This window comes from Pelobates fuscus, chromosome 2, assembly GCF_036172605.1.
Source record: "Pelobates fuscus isolate aPelFus1 chromosome 2, aPelFus1.pri, whole genome shotgun sequence".
NCBI lineage: Eukaryota > Metazoa > Chordata > Amphibia > Anura > Pelobatidae > Pelobates > Pelobates fuscus.
Window position 1 is genome coordinate 338,235,550 of NC_086318.1, and position 13,290 is coordinate 338,248,839.

Here is a 13,290-nt window from a genome sequence, read left to right on the forward strand (position 1 = left end):
AGAGTTTCATAAAAAAATGAAATAAATAAAGATGTCCTCTGGAATCTCTTCCCATGCATCACGAACCCAAGTTGCTATCAATTCTATGTCGGGCTTCATCAGATTTCCAACTTTTGTCAGTCGGGGTTGACCAGATGACATCCATTCATGCCACCTCTTTCGCACATGGTCTTTGAAAGGTTTATTTAAACACACATCTAGGGGCTGCAATACAGATGTAAGCCCACCTGGAATAAAGGCCAAAGTAACTTGAGAAGACTTTGCCAATTTTTTTATGTCATCAGATGTGTGGGCTCTGAACATATCCCAAACTAGCAATGATGTTTTTTCTTTAAGGCTGCTCCTGGTCGTCCGTTCCAAATTTCTTCCAGACATTTTTTTGTTCCATCTTCATCCATCCAGCCTTTAACATGTGCGCGCACTGTAATTCGTGGTGGGAATTTGACCTTTTTAGGCAAGGTCTATCTTTTCAAAATAATGACAGGCCGTAGCTTAATTCCATTAGCCAAACATGACAGAACAACTGTGAAATGTTTTTTTTCCATTTCCTGTGGTTCTGAGTAAAAATAGTTTTGTCTCCCAAACTTGCCACAGTTCTGTTGCTTGGAAGATCAAAGGTCATAGGTGTTTCATCCATGTTCCCAATATCTCCCAGGTCATAGTTATGGATCCTTTTTTGTTTTATGATGAATGAATGGAATGACATCAATTTGTCATCAAGGTCTTTTGGCAACTTCTGTGAAATCTTTGTTCTTTGCCGCAAACATAGGGCAAACCTATTCATAAAGCGGGTACACCATCCTGCTGATGCAACAACATTTTCAATGCCTGGTGCTTTTAATTTGTCATTTTTAGCCATTTGAAGGGCACGTAAGCGAATTCCCATGCGTGTTACGCAGTAACCATTTTGACGACACTCCATAACCCATTTATGCAATTCAGTCTCTAGAGCCCCATATGAAGTCATTAAACCACGTCAAGCTTTTTTTTGCCTTTGGAATCTTTTCCAAGTCAGCTTTCATTTTCCGCCACTCCCTCACTTGTTTTTCGCCAACAAAAAATTCCCTACTTGCAATACTGTTATTGCTTTATTCTGCTCTTGACACAACCTTGAGCTTGAAACCAGCTTCGTATGACCTGCGTTTTTGTTTTGGTCCGGGATTAGAAGTATTGGGATCCATTCCTAACAGGATAAAAAAAGACTTTGAAAAATAATGGCAACTATGTTTGCATAGAGCAGCTTGTGTTGGGGCTCATACTATACATGCAGTGTTACTGCATGCGCTGCGTTACAGCTGGCGTGCAGGAGAAAAGAAGAGCGGTGATATCAACAGTCATTGGACCACCCACAGAGGCTGCAGAGGATGAGTGGGAGAGACCGGAGAACACCCGCACTGCACCGGAGAACCGGTAAGTGGGACCAGTGGCCCCTCCATCCCTCCTTCTTACCCCCCCCCCCGACAGACAATAACCCACACACACAAGCCATACATACAGAGACACACACACACACATATCGACACAGTCAGACACACACAAGCCATACATACAAAGACACATACAAACAGACAGGCACACATACATATTACAGACAGACACATACATACAAACACACATACACTCACATACACACACACTTAATATTAAATATACCGTAGATAATATTTAAGTCACCCTCCTGTTGCCTACCTTTTAGGTGCAAAAGGGTGACTCAGGTTGATGGGAGTCTGACTCCCTGTATATAATGCAGTGTGTGCATTATATACACACACACACACTATGCATTATATACAGAGTGTGTGTGTGTGTATATAATGCACACACTCTGCATTAAATACAGGGAGTTAGAAAAGGGAGTCAGACTCCCATCAACTGGGCATTTTTATTATTATTTTTTATTTTTTTTATTTTAATTTCTGTCCCCCCCTCCCTACTTCATACTTGGCCAGGGAGGGGGGGCTGTGCAGGGGGAGGGCCGGTACTTACTGCCAGTCTCGCGGTCTGCTCCCAGTGTAAATCTTGCGGCCCGCGTGTCTCGCGAGGTTTACACTGGGAGCTTAACATGAGCTGCGCGGAGGTGCTGGGAGCTGACCGGAGCTGCTGTAAAGGTAAGTAACAGCTTGCTCCGGCCCCCAACATGTCATGGTCTGTATTATGACAATGTAAGTTGCCATAATACAGACCTAGACTAGGGTATAAGACGAGGGGGCTTTTTGAGCACAAAAATGTGCCAAAAAACTCGACTTATACTCTAGTATGTACGGTAATTACATTGTAGGGTTAACCTGCAGACAACCACTAAAAGCGCTTCCTGGAGCTTTACTCCGTGAAACGATGCTGGATGTCCTCACTCTTTGCATGAGAGTTTCCAGTGCCTTGAAAACCCCCTTAGGAAAGTATTGATTCAATGTTGTCCTATAGGGAAGCCCCAATGCGCGCTTGGCGCACGCCGCGCATGCGCCTTATGTTCCCCATCTCCGTGATGGAGGAGACTGAATCAGCACCAAGCGATTATGGCGCTGGAACCAGGTAAGTGAAAAAAAGCATTTTAAAACTGTCATGACTGGAGAGGCAGAGGGACACTTTAGTTTTTGGAATACAGTTTTGTATTCCCAACACTAAAATGTTCCATTAAGTCACTGATGTAAGTGTAGAATAATAAGTGGAAGATCCTGTAATATTATAGTCACTGACCCCTGTATTCATGGGAACCTTTTTATAGTGGCAACGCCAAACATTGTAACCACTCTTTAAGCAGCTAGATGCCCAAAGAAAGTTTCCAACAAAGGACTCATGAGTTATACATGGATAAGCATATAGTAGTGTTAGAAAGTAAGGAAACTAACGTACTACTGGGCAGGTCTGATTGTAGCACATACATACAGCAATCCCATCCGACACATGGTGGCAACAATATGGTTTAACCTTGCTTTGGCTTTTTAATATGTGTAGTGATTATAGATTATTCCTTTCATATACGGCCTTCCACTTATAGAGAGCAATAAAAGCTTTTCTAAAATAGTATTCATGAAAACCAGCTCTTTATTTTTGAGTAGAAAAAAAAAAAAAAAAAAAAAAAAACTTAGGTTGTTCCATCAACAGACAAAATGTGTTCACCCACCTATGATACATTAATCAGGTACACAACTAGAGTTCATGTGAATTTAACCAAAAATGATAAAGGCAAAATCATGTCTAATATTTTTTTTATTTTTAGCTACCTTGATCTTCTGTGCCATAGCATAGAAAATGGTTTATTTATATTATGAAGCATATCATGTTAATATTACTGTAATATTACTGTACTGCTTGCTTTGTAATTAGTCATAGGGTCAATGTAAGCAGTTTACCTCTGGCGTTTGACCAGATCATTAGTTCCACATTTTGATGAGGTCATGCTTTAATTTTTCTTGGTTTCACAGTTCAAAACTTACTGAGAAAAGTTATGCATGTGAACTAGTGACAAGTAGTTACAAATCTTGCAATCACATCACAAAGCAAACCCCCAGCTAACTGTAAACTCAAGAGAAGACTCAGTAACAATGTTAGATATTCTGCACAAATTTAGATCGTATCCATATCATTGTTTTATTGTTACATTTTCCTTAACCCCTTAAGGACCAAGCTTCTGGAATAAAAGGGAATCATGACATGTCACACATGTCATGTGTCCTTAAGGGGTTAAAGGGACACTATAGGCACCCAGACCACTTCTTTTCATTTCGGTTGACATGGAGGTGGAAGAGCATGACCTAGCACCAAGGGACATTGGCGTTGGAATATTTACCTTTACATGGTTGAGGGGGACAGGAGAAGAGGAACAGTGATAGGGATTGTACTCGCTGAAGTGTTCCTTTAATGTAAAATGAAAAAATAATTGAGTAAAAAAAAAAAAAAAATACAGAAAAAAAATAAATAAAATAAAACTTAAAAATATTCCTTTTGATGAATATCTAAAATTGTCATGGTCTGTTATGATCGCTTCTTATTTTTATGGTGGTTGATACTCGTTTACCATACATAAATAAATTTGGAGCATATTTACAAAAGGAGTATCTCTACTAAGAAGCGATGACTAATTTACTATCCTTCCGAATTTAAAGAAAATCTACACGTAGAACTGGTTATTAGCTTATAAAAGTTCATTTTAACCAAATTACATTCTTCCAAAAGCACGAATGATTAGTCTTGTGCATGACAAAACATTTGGTTTGTCCAAATTCATTTAGACAAACTGAATTTCATCTATGTGGAATATTCCCAAGCAAGTCTCAAGAGAGGCGAGACTTGCCTCCTAGAATGATTTGGTTGGTTGGCTCCAAGCCAACCAATCAGAGTGCTCTGGCTGAGATTTTAAAGCCTGGGATAACTACTATTACTGTGAGGAAAGAAAGTAGACTGTGGTGGACAATATGGTGTTGCATGTCCTTTCTTTTTATTAAATTGTTGTCCCTAAATGTCATGGCAGGTTTCGGGGAGGGGTAATGTGGATGGCATATTGACCTCCATAGGCTTTTGTGTTTTTATTTTTTATTAACTTTTTAATGTGGTAACGGACTAGTAAGTAATGGCCAGCTACCACATGATTAACCCTTCCACTGGCAAGGTTTTTTTTTTTTTACTATTTGCCCACTGGCTGCTAGTAACAGTTGAGATTTGTAAAGTCTGAATCACCAAACAAACAAAACGGTTTGTCCATTGGCCGTTCCATTTGTTTTGGGATACATCCACTGACCGATTTGTGCTTCTCAATTTCAGATGTATTGCCAATCACCTGAAATTCGGATGAATCATGATTTAGCCAAAACCAAAATGTACAAGTCTACTTGTGAAGATTCAGATAAGGGTTCTATTCTACCATCTCAGTAATAAAAAATCCTTTTAACACAAATAAACCATTATGAAGATAATTGCAGCCATTAAATAGCCATTCAAAGTGAGCCATGTAAAAAAATGCATTATTCATTTACAGAAATACATATTATGAGTAAAAGCAAATGTAAAAGTCAGCTAATCCATTTAGTTTCCCGTTTCCCTATTTAGCAGTCATGAGGGTCACGTACTAATCAACCACAATTGAAAAAGTAACCGTAACAATGAATGGTATATGAAAAGGAAATTACTAATTATTTCGAATTTCCTTTATTTTCAACTTAAAGGTAGTTTAAGGTGAATTTCTCCATTAAAGTTTGTTCCTGTTGATTTAGATTTAGTGGCACCCACCTCCTCAGTAAAAGTAAAACTTTATATGTTTTACTCACAGTTTAGGCCTCACAGCGGCTGCTGCTCCTCCTTTTTTTTTTTTTTAGATTATCACGAGGATGATCTGTGGGCCAGTCCAAAGATCCTCCATAGAGAAGTAGTTATGGCCCTACAGTGCATGTGCAGCAATCCCTATGCTGCACCAATCAGCATCTCCTCATAATGCATCTATCATGAGGAGCATTCAGCATCTTTATGCTGGGTAAGGATGCCAAGAACTAAAGGATTGCAGTCTAAGTGACAACCTCTGAAGGTGTTCTTCGTGAGCAATGAAAACTTCACAGAAAATGCAATGTTTACAAAAGGAGAAGTGGGGCTTTCAGCAGGACAGTCCTTATTTCAGGGTTCTGGCCCGCCATAGTTCCCTGGCATTCCTCATTTGGGGAAGTGTCCCAGAGCAGCAAAGCATGAGGGCATCATTAGATGTGCTCACACTGTGCAGGAGGCACTTGAACCCTGCAGGAAGTGTTTCAGTAGCACCCATCATGGATATTGCTAGTTGGCAAGACCCCTTTGTGGCACAATCCGGATTTGCGTAATATAAATGTTGGGAGTTATGGAGAAGGTACATGGACAGGATATTTGCACCAAAACCACTATGTTAAGATGTAGGGATTTAGTGCTTAAGAGTGTCCCTTTAACTGTCCAAAAGCAGTATAACAATAGTAATTGTGTGAATTTGATAAATAGTCAATACAGTTACACATGGTAAATACCACTTGCACAAAATTACAGGTTTCAAGAACCCATTACAGTGTGGTAATCACACATGCTAAAACAATTCTAAAATGTGAATATATATATTTGTGCAATTAGTAAATGTCTACAATTAGGTAATATGTTAGTCTGTATTATGATGCCCTTAGTATGTCTATCCACATGCTTTATTCTCGATTTACCTGTAGAAAAGTCGGAGAAAACTAAAGCTCTCCCATAGAAAACTGTAAGAGCAGAGAGAAAATGTTTGAAGCGAAAGATACTGCACAAGGAGCAGAGCCTAGTAATTTGCTGTATAAAATACCTTTTCTTTTTGCCTTTTTTGTAATGTATTTTATACAGAATGAAGCCAGAGAAGTGATAAATAAACCTGATGGGTCGGAAATTATTACTAGACTATACAATCATTTAAATTCAGTAGGCGAGACATTCACAAATGTTGTAAAAAGAGTTAACTTTATTGAAAATATTTCACACAAAAATGCAGGTCATAGGGGAGGGTGATAGCATTCCCGTCATATGGGTGTTATCATTATGCATTTTTGTTTTTTGGTGTATATATTTGTGGTTGGAGTGACCTCCTCACAGAGGCTTGCCTGCACTCTGTTTTCTCACTGCACTCCACCCACCTTTCACTTTATTTATTTTGTATGCATTTTTGTGCATTGCTCCGGTTAATCATATACTCTCAACTAGTGCAGGGTGGTTGAAAGGCTTCCTATAAAGGGTTACTCTGTATGTAGAGAGTTACAGTCGGAGATATTTGAAAGTTTGTGCCGGCGGATAGTCGCAACCCCCACTCCTGAATCAGGCAACCAGGAACTCTGGGCTGCCTAATGTCAATTCTGTGCAAAAAATTAGTCTGTTGTCATCATCTGTCTACCCACACTCCCTACCATGACTGGCTCAGATCGGTGCTCATGCAATAGTTACATATTGAAGTGCATGCTCTTCGAGTCTGTAAAACAGCCCAATCAAATGTTTCTCTATAACCTCACAGGGGAGACAGTGAAAGCAGAAGGGGTGTGGCAACCATTGTGAGGAGCTAAGCCCGGTACTGGATTTCAGGTAAGTTTATATTTTTAACTTCATAACTGGGGACAGATCTAATTACCAATAAAAAAACATACCAAATTAAAATAAAGTATTCACTAAAAAGACTTGAATTGCTATCTGTCAAAGTAAAGGATTGCTCCAACTATGATAAAGGGGTTAATAACAGTCTAAAAAGCCACAGAATCAAATACGTAACAAAAGGCAAAGCACCTTTTCCTTAAAGGGAAACTATAGTGCCAGGAAAACAAACTCGATTTCCTGGCACTATAGCTTCCCCTTCTGTCAAGCCCCCCCCAACCCCCCTCCCCCCTCTGTGGTGCCAAAGGGGTTAATAACCCCTTATGTCACTTACCTGGGTCAGGCACCAATGTCCCTCGGCGCTGGCTCAGCTCCGCCCACACCCCTCCCCCGCCGGCTGCTGTGATGCGCATGCGCAGCAATGGCTGCACTCTCATTAGAATTTACCCATAGGAAAGCATTATTCGATTCCAGTGACGTCCAGCATCGACTAGGCGACCAAAAGTCGCCTATCCACCCGTAAGTCCCTCTAGTGGCTGTCTGGTAGACAGCAACTAGACGAGAAGTTAATCCTAGCAGGTAATTATATCAGTTTATAAAAACTGCAATAATTACATGCTCAGGGTTAAGGGTGACGGGAGTTTGCACCCTGACCACTTCAATGAGCTGAAGTGGTCTGGGTGCCTACAGTGTCCCTTTAATTGGAAACCCTGAAGTAACATATTTGCTTATACTGTGGCACCTGATGGGAGAAGGAGGAATGTCATATTCCCACCTGAAATTCTCTCCTCTTTGTTGCCATGTTTTAACTGCCAGGAGCTAACATCACCAGTGTACTCTCTAACGCATGCACAAGGGTTCTAAATGGTGGTCTGTGAAAATTCCCCAAAATCGTGAAATTTTTCACACACACACACACAGACAGACATTCTCAAATCTGCACGACGAGATGCCGTAAAAAAAAATATTTTTTGTCTTACAAGACGGCATGATGTGGCAATTTACACATTTGACAAAAATCAGGCCCTACATGAGATTAAGAAAGCCATATTTTTTTAAATTCTTTATTTAACTTTTGCAGTCACACAAGAGGTAAGTACTATTCAACAAGAACACAAAGTAATAAAACAATATTCGGGATGAACTATGATTCCAACCGGTCTACATAAAATATAGCATGGCAAGGCATTCACTATTTTAGACATTCAGTACTAGTGCTCTGCAGCAATCAATTACACTTTCATAATTACCGTATAGTATGTGTAAAAATGTATGGCGGGGGAGGAGCTAAAGTTGGGCTTGGCTTCCAGGAGCAATTTGAAAGTGGTAAGAGTAGGAGTAATTTTTAATACCACACAGGTTGAAAATGTACATTCCATGACTGGTTTCTTGGCACTGGTCCTTTTAGATCACAACCTAATGCTTTGGTTTAAAAAAGGCTGTCTAAAACAGCGTCCCCCTACTAATGGTACCTGCGGAAATGCAGAGTGAAGTCTGAAACGCATTGTCTATCTGTGCTCATTTGCTTGTCAAGGATAGTTGTGGCAACCTGATTCATGAACTCTATGTGCCCAAGGTAGATTTTCCAACATCTATCTGTAGGTAGATCACATGGCCACTAGAGGTGCTTCCTTGGCCAGTGTTGCACAATAAGCAGAACTGACATTCAGCGTCTCCTTGTTCTTTGAGGAGATGCTGATAAGGCGCGGCACTGCTTTTTGCCGAGCATGCGTATTAGCCTCCAAATGCTCCCCTACGGGAAATCATTGAATTGGCTGAGAGTGTGTGGACTCACCCAGCACTTGAAAATAGTACGTTTAAAGCTTTTTTAAAGGGGGTAAGGGGAGCCGGGCACCTAAGTAGTGTTTTAACACTATAGGGTCAGGAATACAGCTTTGTATTTATGGCCCTATAGTGTTCCTTTAATGACAAAGTTAGTATATCACAATAGTCAACGCTCCAATTACTAGCGGTTTTAGTGATCTATCCAGTACATGCAGAGTTTTTTTTTTTACTAAAAAAAAAAGAATTCAAAGTAAAAAAATGTTGGTCCAAAGTAGCCGAACTGGCAGCATAGTGGAATTACAGAATATTTAGGAAATATTTTCATGAGCCACTAAAGAGTTACATCCAGATGCTTACATTTAAAAGACCCAAAATGTTTTATCACCTGCATTTTGGTAATATGTTAATTATGAAGAATATATTTACATTGTTCGGTCTGTAAGTAGACTCAAACATTAACAAAAATATAAAATTCTCTTAATGGCAAATGTTAGTATATCGCAATACTAAATGCTCTTAATAATACAGGTTTTAGTGATCTATCCAGTACATGCAGGGTTATTTACTATGGTAAGTATTCAAAGAAAATTTTAAATGTGGGGCCCAAGTAGCAGAACTGGCAGCACAACACTTTGAATTCTCACTTTAGTGAACAACTCTGTTGCACCCAGTTTTAAGGACAAAGAGTACAACCAAATAGAAATAGTTTCTGAAAACATATTAATGGCTATGCTTCATAAAAATAATTTGTGCAATTGTACAACAAAAAATAACGGATTTTCCAAGACAGTTAAAATGGAGACAGAGGAAATGTATTTTGACCAGTTAAATGTAGGACAATTATGTCTCCTAGACACACAAATGCATCATAGGATTTAGTATACAACATATATTTTCTTTGAAATGGTTGGAATTCCCTATAAATTCACATGATTGTAATATTTACAGACATTTAACATGTCCGTTGGCAGAATACTCAGTTGTAACTAGACCCTATGGAACTTAGGGATAACTCAACAATAACATTCCCACGACGGTAAAGTCAAAGCCCACTAACGCAGTTTACAGGTTTCCCAAGATTGCATAATGTTTAATATAAACAAACGTGCCATTTCTCCATGTAGGTTACATGCCAATGGAGGTATGTAAAATAGTCCATCAAGTGTAGCGGTTATCAACTGATTGAGTTTTATGTGGGACATGTATGATGATTTTACTTTGGCAGTCAAGGGTGTAATGGGGTCAAACACACACACACACACACTCACCTCTATTTCACACATACTTTAAGACACACACAATTTCTAACACGATAGAGGAAGGCCAATATCCAGAGCAAAACCTTACACATTGGAAATGGCTGACGTAAGGTATTTTTATACACAATCCATGTAAATTATCACATAAATAGTGCTAAATAATTTTCTACTAAATATCATTATATTTTACAGGTTTCATTCTTTTCTGTTTAATGCCCTTTCTAAGGCACCTCTGCCATGTATTTGCTTATTTTTATATCTAACCAAGCTACCCTCACTCTGTGCTATGCATGTTATGACACGTACAGAGCCAAAAATATACCCTTTACACCTACAAACGTTTTATCTCCTGACCTTTCATTAATTGATTTCCCTCTGCCTGCACCATCAATGGCCTAGTCTGTCAAGAAAAATCTGCCTCCCACGGTTTTACCCATCTGATAGTGCCAACCTCCAATTCTCTCGCCTTGCAGTTCTGCACAACCTACAACACAAGACTTCACAAGATGTAACCAGCTGTACCAAATATGCAGCAAAGCTTGAAGACTGAAGCCAAGTCACTGCACCCACACTGTGTGGGTGTATAGAAATGGACCTGTAGCATCCTATCTGCAGGAGATGCCCACTTCACACCAGTGGTCCAAGAAATCACAGCTTCATAACTAAACAGTTAACTGAAATTATGAAATTCAAGTCAACATTCTCCAATTCAGCCCCCCCCCCCTGCCCCACCTCCCCCCCCCAACTTGTTTTTTAGCTTTATCTTTCCAATTATTATTTTTTTCCCCCAATGTGCTGTTTAGTGGACAAATTCTAGAGACGGCACTGCAAACTGTGAGCATTAATCATATGTGATCAATGTGGATGCATTATATCCCAATCAAAAAGCAATAGGTATGGCACTGCCAAGCTACTGTATGGTAATGGATTAGAGACAACTAAAATTAGCAACAAGCCCACCCACTGTGGCGCTGAGGGGTGAAATCAGAGTACAGTGCATTGCTGTAATATGACCATGCACAGCATTATTAAATAAGATAAAAACACAAACATATATAAATGTAGTATATCAAAAGCTATGAATAAATTGCTAGTTTATACAAACACATCTAAGATTTACAGTAAATAAGACATGCATCATTGCAGAATACAGTGATTTGGCAATGAATTGGCATGGAGGGCCAGCAAAGGGCCATAAGTATCGAAAGCAAGTGTGGGTCAAAGTGCTAAATGGGGAGCAGTCACCATGGAAACCAATGGAACAGTCTTGCTGAGGGTTCCAGGTTTAGAACGTTAACCCTTAAATTGCTATTCAGACACTCACTACTGCATCGATTTCTACAGGAAAGGGTTAAGGAGGGGGCGTTAAAATCTATATCAGCCCTGGATCTCCCATGAACATGGACGGGAGGTAACACATACAGCTGTTTTATAGCCAAAGAGGAGGCACTGACCTGGGGGCTCTGAGCTCCTACAGACCCATCTTTTCCAGGAAGATCAGGATCAGAGAGACAGGAGAGCCGCAGCAGCCCACTCCCTGTGCAACAGCCGCTTCATGCTGCTCTCCTAGATGTGCTCTCCTCTCAGCACCAGTCCAGGCGGAGGGATAATAACACCGGCACACATCAGTCCTCCCCATTACATGGCATTGAATTGGATGTTCATTTTTAGATAGTGCCCCACGCATGCGTGACCAGGATCACACAGCAGCTGTATAATTGCAACAAAAAAAAGAAAAAAGTCCATGCTTAGTAAATGAGCAGAGGAAAAAAAAAAAAAGAGAGGAGGCAGTGAGAAGGACCTCCCAAGCTGCAGCTGCATTCAGGGAAGCAATGGCCAGCCTCCCATACAATCTACACCCTCCAGGCCCTATTGGTTTGCTGGATACAGAGATAGAAGCATGCTAACTTGCACAGCTGTGGCAATGCTTGCTGCTAGCTGCCTCCCCCTTTCCTTCCCTTTGTGACTGCCTGGTGTGTGTGTGTCTGTCTGGATTGCCATGAGGTCTGGGGTTACAGGCAAACATAGACAGCACAGCTGTAGAAATTAACCCCTTTGTAACAGGGTGTGAGGGTTTATAACGAGACAGTCTGGGTAAATCATTTGTCATGAAGAGGTTAACACAGCCACTGGAGGTTTTTTTTGTGAACTTTTAAGATGAGTCTGTTCAATGTTGGCACATTTTGGGTAGTGGAATAGAATAAGAAGCGATTTGGTAAACATGTCTAGGGTTGGTTGCTATGACAAGTGTGTCTGGTTGGTGTGTTATGTAAACCCTGTGCTAGTCCCATTGTTTTTCATACACCTTGATAGATGGACTGTAAACATTCTAAGAGTGGTGAAATCACCATAGAAACTGCTCCACTTTTAAAGTTTTGCACCGCTATAGTTCTTTATCATGAGATCATATTGACATCCTCCTCAAGTTGTTCCAAACGTTGTAACTATAAATCTATGTATCATATTGGACGTTACTATCACAGAAATTAGAAACAAAAAGCATATGAAGCGCATAAAAGAACTCTCCAAAAATAAAGTTGTTTTGGTGCCAGGAGGCCCCTGGAGACAGTCTTGAACAGTTTAACCCGATAGTTGCCTCAAGCGCTGGTCTCTTCTCCCCTGGCAGCTTTCCGGCTTCAGAATTATAAGATTCAGGAAGCGCGGAGTGCCGCCGGGCAGGCACACCGCTGATTGGTTGAGAACAGTCAGCTGACGATCTCAGCAATTAGTGATCCCCCATTCACGAAGCTGGCTTGCAAAAGGTACTCTGCGCTTACTGAATCCTAAAATTCAGAAGCTGAAAGCCGCCAGGGAAGGAGAGGAGACCAGCGCTGGAGGCAATTTAAGGGGTTAGAGTGCCTCCAGGGGCCACCAAAACAATTGTAATTTAGATGAAGTTATTTTGGTGCCTGGAGTGTCTCTTTAACAGGTGTGTAATTCAGCAGAGGTCAGTGCTGGGTTAAAGGGACACTATAGTCACCAGAACCAATACAGCTTAATGTAGTGCTTCTGGCAGTGTTTACATTGTTGGCTAGTTACACCTCTCATGGCAGTCACTCAAATAGCCATTAGAGTTGCTTCCTGAGTCAGTGCTGCGTTTCCACTTTCCGCACAGACATGCTGAACTTTCTGTATAGAGATGCTGGTTAGCGCAGAACAGCGACTACTTTTCTTATGTATAAATGTCTTGTTG

At 40.4% G+C, this 13,290-nt stretch overlaps 1 protein-coding gene across 1 annotated transcript in view; it reads right to left on the reverse strand.

Moving 5' to 3' along the window:
- GPR63 (G protein-coupled receptor 63) overlaps positions 1–11,867 on the reverse strand; it is a 35,340-nt gene extending 23,473 nt beyond the window's left edge. Inside the window, exon 1 of the mRNA XM_063441321.1 lies at positions 11,552–11,867. The gene's annotated coding sequence lies outside the window, so the exon portion shown is untranslated. The remainder of the gene's footprint in view (positions 1–11,551) is intronic.
- Positions 11,868–13,290: the final 1,423 nt, after the last annotated feature.